Genomic DNA, 7,002 nt, shown 5'->3' with positions numbered 1-7,002 from the left:
GTGATGTCTTTGATGATAGACAACTAAAAAAGTAACTTATTTTTCATGGTAAATGATCAAAATAATTTTATCAGGAATGCTGAGAAATGTTTAAATAATTGAAGTGCATTTTTATAGACAAATACCTTCCATTTCTATGTATTTATTTGAACAAAGTTTTTACAATTGTTTTCAAAAAATGTAAATAAGAATAGTCTTATTCTTTTTTTTTTTTAAAGATTTTATTTATTTATTTGAGAGAGAGAGAATGAGAGAGAGAGCACATGAGAGGGGGAAGGGTCAGAGGGAGAAGCAGACTCCCTGCCGAGCAGGAAGCCCGATGTGGGACTCGATCCAGGGACTCCAGGATCATGACCTGAGCCGAAGGCAGTCGCTCAACCAGCTGAGCCACCCAGGCGCCCCGAGAATAGTCTTATTCATATGAACTAGTCTCAGTCTATTATCCACAGATTTGTAAGTAATTGAAAAAAAAGCCCCAAACTCAAAACCATTAAACAAAATAGTCCCATTCATCTATTAAGAGCTTCATTCTCAATACATATTACTTTTTATTTTATAATTTCTGTTTTATATCTTACTTTATGTTTGCTTTATATTTAATGACTTAAAATATGTAGTATTTAGGTGCTTTGATCAATTGTTTACTGATAACACTTGTAAAGATAATTCAATCCAGAAAAAAATAAAATTTTACTTGTGGTGAATGGAAATAGTTTTTTCGATTTCCATTTATATACCTATTTTTGTTTTAGACACATAGGGAAGCTCAATACAAGACTTTCAGGCCTAAAAATGTCACTCTAGGGTATAATTCTGTGGGAGACAGGAAAGGCACAGAGCCAGGGTCTGCCCTCATTTCTCCCTCTCCATGGTGAGTGTTAGGTGCTGGAGGCCATGGGGTGATTGCTGTTCTCAGGTTCTCTGAGGTCATCTTCCAAGTGACAGCAGGTGTCATTAAACTCTAATTATTCAGGGGGCGCCTGGGTGGCTCAGTCGGTTAAGCGTCTGCCTTCGGCTCAGGTCATGGTCCCAGGGTCCTGGGATTGAGCCCTGCGTCGGGCTCCCTGCTCGGCGAGGAGTCTTCTTCTCCCTCTCCCTCTGCTGTTCCCCCTCCTTGTTCTCTTGTGCTGTCTCTCTCTCAAATAAATAAATAAAATCTTTAAAAAAAAACCCTATTCAGGCTACAGTAAGTTGGTCTCCAGTATTTAAAAGAGAGCAAAATACGTTTTCATTTTTCTTCTTCAGGAGAACAGGAGGCAAGGCCATACTACAAGGGGGTGAGACGGGTGTGGGGCAGGAGAGGAGATGATACCCTCCTGACACTTGCCTCTGGGATCTGAGTGTTGCTTATTCCTCATTCAGGTGAAATCCATTTGGCACAGTGGCGAGTGGAGAGGGCCAGGGTTTGGGGGGGTGTGTGTGTGATTTGTTTCAAAGTCATTCAAGGCCACATCAGAAGTTCTGATTAACAAGAAAAAGATGTTAAAATGCATAGCCTTTTTCAGGTAATTATGTTTATACATTCTTTTCTATATATATGTATTGTATTCTATATAAATAGCAAAGTAAAGGATACTATCACAAAGCAGGTGTGATATCAAGGTAGCAGAACGTAAAATTAAGCTCTGTCTTGGGGGCGGTTGGAAATGAAACCCAGCCAACTTCAACCTCGTGTGGTTACACTGTACCTGTCATAACCCACATGGTTTAACGGGTGACATCCACGTCTGTCCCAGGTCTTAGCACCCACAGTGCCGATGGGGGAAGACAGAGGAGCATTTGTGGGAAGTTTGGATAGGCCAGGCCTGGGAGAAGGGGAACATCACTCTGCTCAAATTCGATGACTAGATGTCAGTAGAATGGCCACATCATATGTAAGGGGGGCTGTTAAATGTAGTTTTCCTGGATGTCCTGGATGAAGAGGACTCTGGTTGACTCCTCAGCTGGCTGTATCTGCCATCCTGGGGTAGAAGGTTTGGAGAAAGCTGAGAAGGTTGAAAATAGCCACTGCAGCAACAGCTGGCCAGGAAAACATCAATGTCAAGTTCCAGCGTGGGGGGTGGGGGGTGGGGGGTGGGGAGCTTTCTTCCAGCAGCTCACAACAACAGGCGGATAGTTGGTTAGATCTAGCCTGGGGTTGGGGGGGGGTTGGATAGGCATGACAGAAGGGCAAGGGAACAAGGGAGGTGAAGATCTTGGTAGGAAAGAATCAGAGGTGAGGAGCCACCCATATTTCGTGGAGAAGGAGAGAGGACATGGTTGGTTGGCAGAAAAGCAAGGGCTCAAGGACCTGGAGGTCTGGATGAAATTGGAGAGAGATGTAGTAGATGAAAGGGGGTGAAAGCAGGGAGGGAGAGCTTGCCATCCAAGAAGGATGTGTTATGGACTGAATGTGTGTGTCCCCCACCCCCAAATCCATATGTTGAAACCCTACCCCCCAATGTGATGACATTAGGACGTGGGGCCTTTGGGATGTGATTAGGCCAAGAGGGTGGAGCCCTCATGCAGGGGATTCACATCTCATAAGAGTCTCAAGAGAGTTTGCTTCTCTCTTTCTCTCTCTCTGCCATGTGATGATACAAGAAAAAACAGCCATCTGCAACCCTGAAGAGGACCCTCACCAGAACTCAAGCATGCCAGCTCTCTGGTCTCTGACTTCCAGCCTCAGAACTGTGAGAAATAAGTTTCTGTTGCTTATAAGCCACTCGGTCTATGCTATTCTGTGATAACAGCCAGAATGAACTAAGCATGCTTGAATTTGTAATTTTGGAGCTGGGACAACCTTGGGTAGAGCTGAGATGCAATGTGTGGCCAAGGAAGTTTGGGGGGTAGGTGGTGGGGAACTGCAGTGAAGGTGATCTTTTCTCTTCTTTATTTATCCTGGATACCTCCAATTTGGGTGCTGGGTCCCAATACACACCTGTTGTCTTGACCATCAGAAGGTTAAATGATTTGAATCAAAAGCAGTTAAAAATAATTAGTAAGTAGATTTTGTTTGTAAAATATTAAAAAATCAGTTTTCAGTGATGTGGATTTGTATACCATGAAACAAGATGTTAAAATACATAGTCTTTTTAAGGTAATTATGTTAACTGGTCCTTTTCTGTATATATACATTATATTCTATATAAATAATAAAGTAAAAGATACTATCACAAGGCAGGTGTGATATCAATTAAGCAAAATGTAAAATTAAGCTCTGTCTTGGGGGTGGTTGAAAATGAAACTCAGCCTCCTTCAGCCTCGTGTGGTTACACTGGACCTGTTAGGACCCACCTGGTTTATAAGTGCATGGCAAATGAAAAATAAGAACAACAGTTTTAAAGTATGATATCTTGTGTTATATTATTAGATAATATTATTAGCATCTTGATACAGAAATTGGTATTTTAGGGGGCCTAATTGGAAATAGGTAATGATTTAGACTCTAAAGATTAAAAAATACTTTTAGATTTTAGCCAAAGGTAGTCAAATTTCCTTTTTTCTATAAAGCCTTCCAGGTGTCAGATAGGGAGACTTTCCGGGTAGGATCCTATCCAGGTAGGATCCCTTCCAGGCAGAAACAACTGGTGTCATTATTTGGCTGACGAAGGCAAGAAAGCTACCTATTAGGTGATGTCTGTGTCACTCAGGTACGAGGACTTGGGGGGAATCCCATAAAGAGATTGCTTCGAAGGCTCTATCCACACTTTGCTGGGCCCTCGCTCACTGTGTTAAAGCATAGTTTTAAAATCAAATGCAGGGGCACCTGGGTGGCTTAGTCAGTTAAACGGCTGCCTTCGGCTCAGGTCATGACCTCAGGGTCCTGGGATTGAGCCCTGAGCCATCGAGCCCGGAGTAGGGCTCCCTGCTCAGCGGGGAGCCTGCTTCTCCCTCTGCCACTCCCCCTGCTTGTGTGCTCTCTCTCTCTGCCAAATAAATAAACAAAATCTTTTAAAAAATAAAATAAAATGCAAAAAATATTTCTGCGTTGCCTTCGATAAATAATTTTTCATCATTTAGGTCACAAATAGAATCCAAGAAGTTGATGACTGACAGTTTAATGCAAATATCATGGGATGGGTTGCTTTATCTCCTGCTTCTTCCTCTCCAGGTAGTTGCTGGTCCTTAGTGAGAGGCTGGAGCTGACCCAGTCAAGACTTCTTATCCACACCTGCAGGTACTTTTCCTCGTTGTGACTTAGAATACCCCCTCCTATTTTAGAGACTAAAACTTCTTTACGGAACATATTTGGGTCCACGAGCATACAAGGTTAAACAGTCCATACAAGACAAAGTTAAAAATTCAAAAATTCACAAAATTCCCATTTCTTACAAATTAAAAAAAATGTGTTTTTTTTTTTTTCCTTCAAGCCCAAGTCCAAAACTTAGGTTATTCCAAAAAAAGATCTCCAACATACACTGTTTTCCTCTTCATATAAACATCATTGTAAATTCAGTCTCTGAACATAAAATGTCTGAGATTACCACTCTCCCTACATAAAAACAGTAAGTGCAGACTTCTTCAAATCTGTATTTCAACCACATGGCTCTGCTCTTTAGCTTAGAAAAATGATGACTATCATCTGTTTTCTATAATATTACTTGTTTGTTAATGGAAGCCAACAAGTATTGTGAGATTAAGTCAGGATGACAGAGGACACAGGAAAAAATGAAATCCAGTTTGTAACTACAAATGGGGGCATAAAATAAGAGTATGTTCCCTACGAAAGTCATGTTCCAAAAGGATGAACAGATGTGGTGATTTCCCCAACAGCCTGAAGTTTTCTTTTTTTTTAAAACAAGGAACTATCTTTGGTTTAAAAACAAACAAACAAAAAAGATGTAAAAAATGAAGCAAAGAACAATAATAGCAATCTGCATCCTTGTACCCAGAGCAGGAGAAGATGTTCAATGCTTAGATATAATTTCAGTCAGTCGAGCATCAAGGGAAAAAAATCTGTCTTTAAAACCATGACTTGGCCTTGTGTCAATTTGCCATTTGGCCTCCAAACACAGTGTACCTGTTTAGTAACTGTGGACTCCCAGAGGATATTTGATGACTAAAAAAGATTTTTATCATTGATTAGTGCTCTAGGTTGAATAATTTTCCCTGCGAATTCATATCCACCTGGAACCTCAGAATATAACTGTATTTGGAAATAGGGTAATTAGCAATTAGTTAGGTTAAGATGGGGGTCATACTGGATTAGGTTGGGCCCTAAATGAAATGACTGGTGTCCTTATAAAAAGACCTCATGGAGACACAGAGACACAGGAAGAATGCCCTGTGAGGATGGAGGCAGATATTGGAGGGATGGTTCTAAGGGTTAGGAATGCTGGCAGCCACCAGAAGTGAGGAGAGAAGCAGGGCGGGAGTCTTCCCTGGAGACATCAGAAAGAGCATGACACCTTGATTTTAAACTTCTGGCCTCCAGGACTGTGAGAGAATAAATCTCTGTTGTTTGAAGCCACCCAGTTTGTGGTACTTCATTTTGGCAGCCCTAGGAAACCATTATGGTTAGGTTGAGTGACATATGGAGGTGACAATGACATTTTTTCTCAATGTTATAATGATCAGCCTAAAGCACAGCCTGAGCCAACCCAAGATGCTTCCTGTTGGAAGAGCGCAGTTCACAGGTTCTTTGGTTCAGAGTTTACTTAAAACAAAGCTGATAGATTTCCTTTCAGATAGAGAAATAATTTTCTATTTTAAATATAGTCATAGTACACTTCATGGTATCTTTAACTTCAGGAAATTGAACTCTGCGCAGAAACATCATACATTGCAGTCTTTGAAAATACTACTTTTCATAATTTGATTTTGCATTTTCCTTTACCTCCAGGTCAGCCACAGAGAAATATCATATTTAATTTTACTTTCAGCTAACAGTTATAAATGTTATGTTTCTTGGTCCTCCGAATGCCCTCCAAACCACTCTGTTGCTTATTTACCAAACTTTATAAGACTGTGAATCTTTATTGTGATTTTTTTGAGGCTTAGACAACATTTTTATATGCTGATCAGAGCACAGAGATTACTTAAACTAACAAGTGATGATACATCTCAATAGAAATGTAAACAGAAAATTAATTCATCATTCTGTTCATGGTTCTTTCCTTCTTTTGTCTTGATACACTATACTGTTTTATGAACTTTCTTCTGTGTGTTAATATAAAAAAGGAAGGTATTATGATCCCTTTTACACAGAGACCTAATGGACTGAAGGGCTTGCTCAACATCACATTTTTCTTATCCTTGCATGGGTCTTCTCATGAGGTTACTGCCAACTTTTCCTCCTGTTCTCAGCCCAAATCTCATCCTGTGGCACTCTCAATTTCCTTTCTTTATCAGGAAGGAATTCCCTGTTCATAAGTATGTGCCCTGAAATGGCCAACCAACTTGTTCTTGGAAATGTGTCCCCTTGGATCAGTGCAGGGAAATAAGGCATAATGGCAAGGCAAGACCCCCTTTACCTATACTCATCTGCAGCCAAGATGGAAACTAAAGACCATTGGCTAGGTCTGGCCATTAACCTTACATAATCATAAAAGCATCGATGTTTGTCTTCTGGTGACATTTACCCTGAAACACAGTGAAGTTTGGTCTGACATCTGGCTTCACGTTTTGATTTCTCTATCCTGTGGTCTGATCTTGTAAGCATGGAGCTGGTACTTGTTTACCCAGATGATCACAAGTTTTGAGAAAGCTTTTGAAAGGTGAGGGGATTACATAAGTTGTGATGCATAGTTAGATCATCTGAAACTTTGCTCTGCATATGAAGTGGATGCGCATGGTGGCCACGTTCTTGGAAATACAGATAGCTTTCATAGAGATAAATTAAACATGCAAATTTGAACTTGCCAGCCGGCTAACACGGGAAATGTATTAGATTTACATAATCAGGATTTTAGAATTTGAGAGATTTGGGGTCTCATGTATACACTTTTCTTTAATGGCAGCTCCAACTAGTGCTTTTAAATATTGTTGATCCAGAGAAAATGAGAAGAAAGCCAGCCGAGT

The 7,002-nt window shown here is 40.5% G+C and overlaps 1 long non-coding RNA gene across 1 annotated transcript; it reads left to right on the top strand.

The window, feature by feature from the left end:
- Positions 1–1,426: 1,426 nt before the first annotated feature.
- On the top strand, positions 1,427–4,160 carry LOC145716681 (uncharacterized). Its single transcript, XR_014139477.1, has 3 exons — positions 1,427–1,505; positions 2,584–2,672; positions 4,094–4,160. It is a non-coding gene; the product is annotated as an uncharacterized LOC145716681 (long non-coding RNA).
- Positions 4,161–7,002: the final 2,842 nt, after the last annotated feature.

The sequence above is a fragment of the Leptonychotes weddellii genome, chromosome 13 (assembly GCF_054177405.1).
Source record: "Leptonychotes weddellii isolate Sample4059 chromosome 13, ASM5417740v2, whole genome shotgun sequence".
In the NCBI taxonomy this organism is placed as follows: Eukaryota; Metazoa; Chordata; class Mammalia; order Carnivora; family Phocidae; genus Leptonychotes; species Leptonychotes weddellii.
Note: the sequence above shows the minus strand (reverse complement) of the source record. Positions and strands in the feature narration are given on the sequence as shown.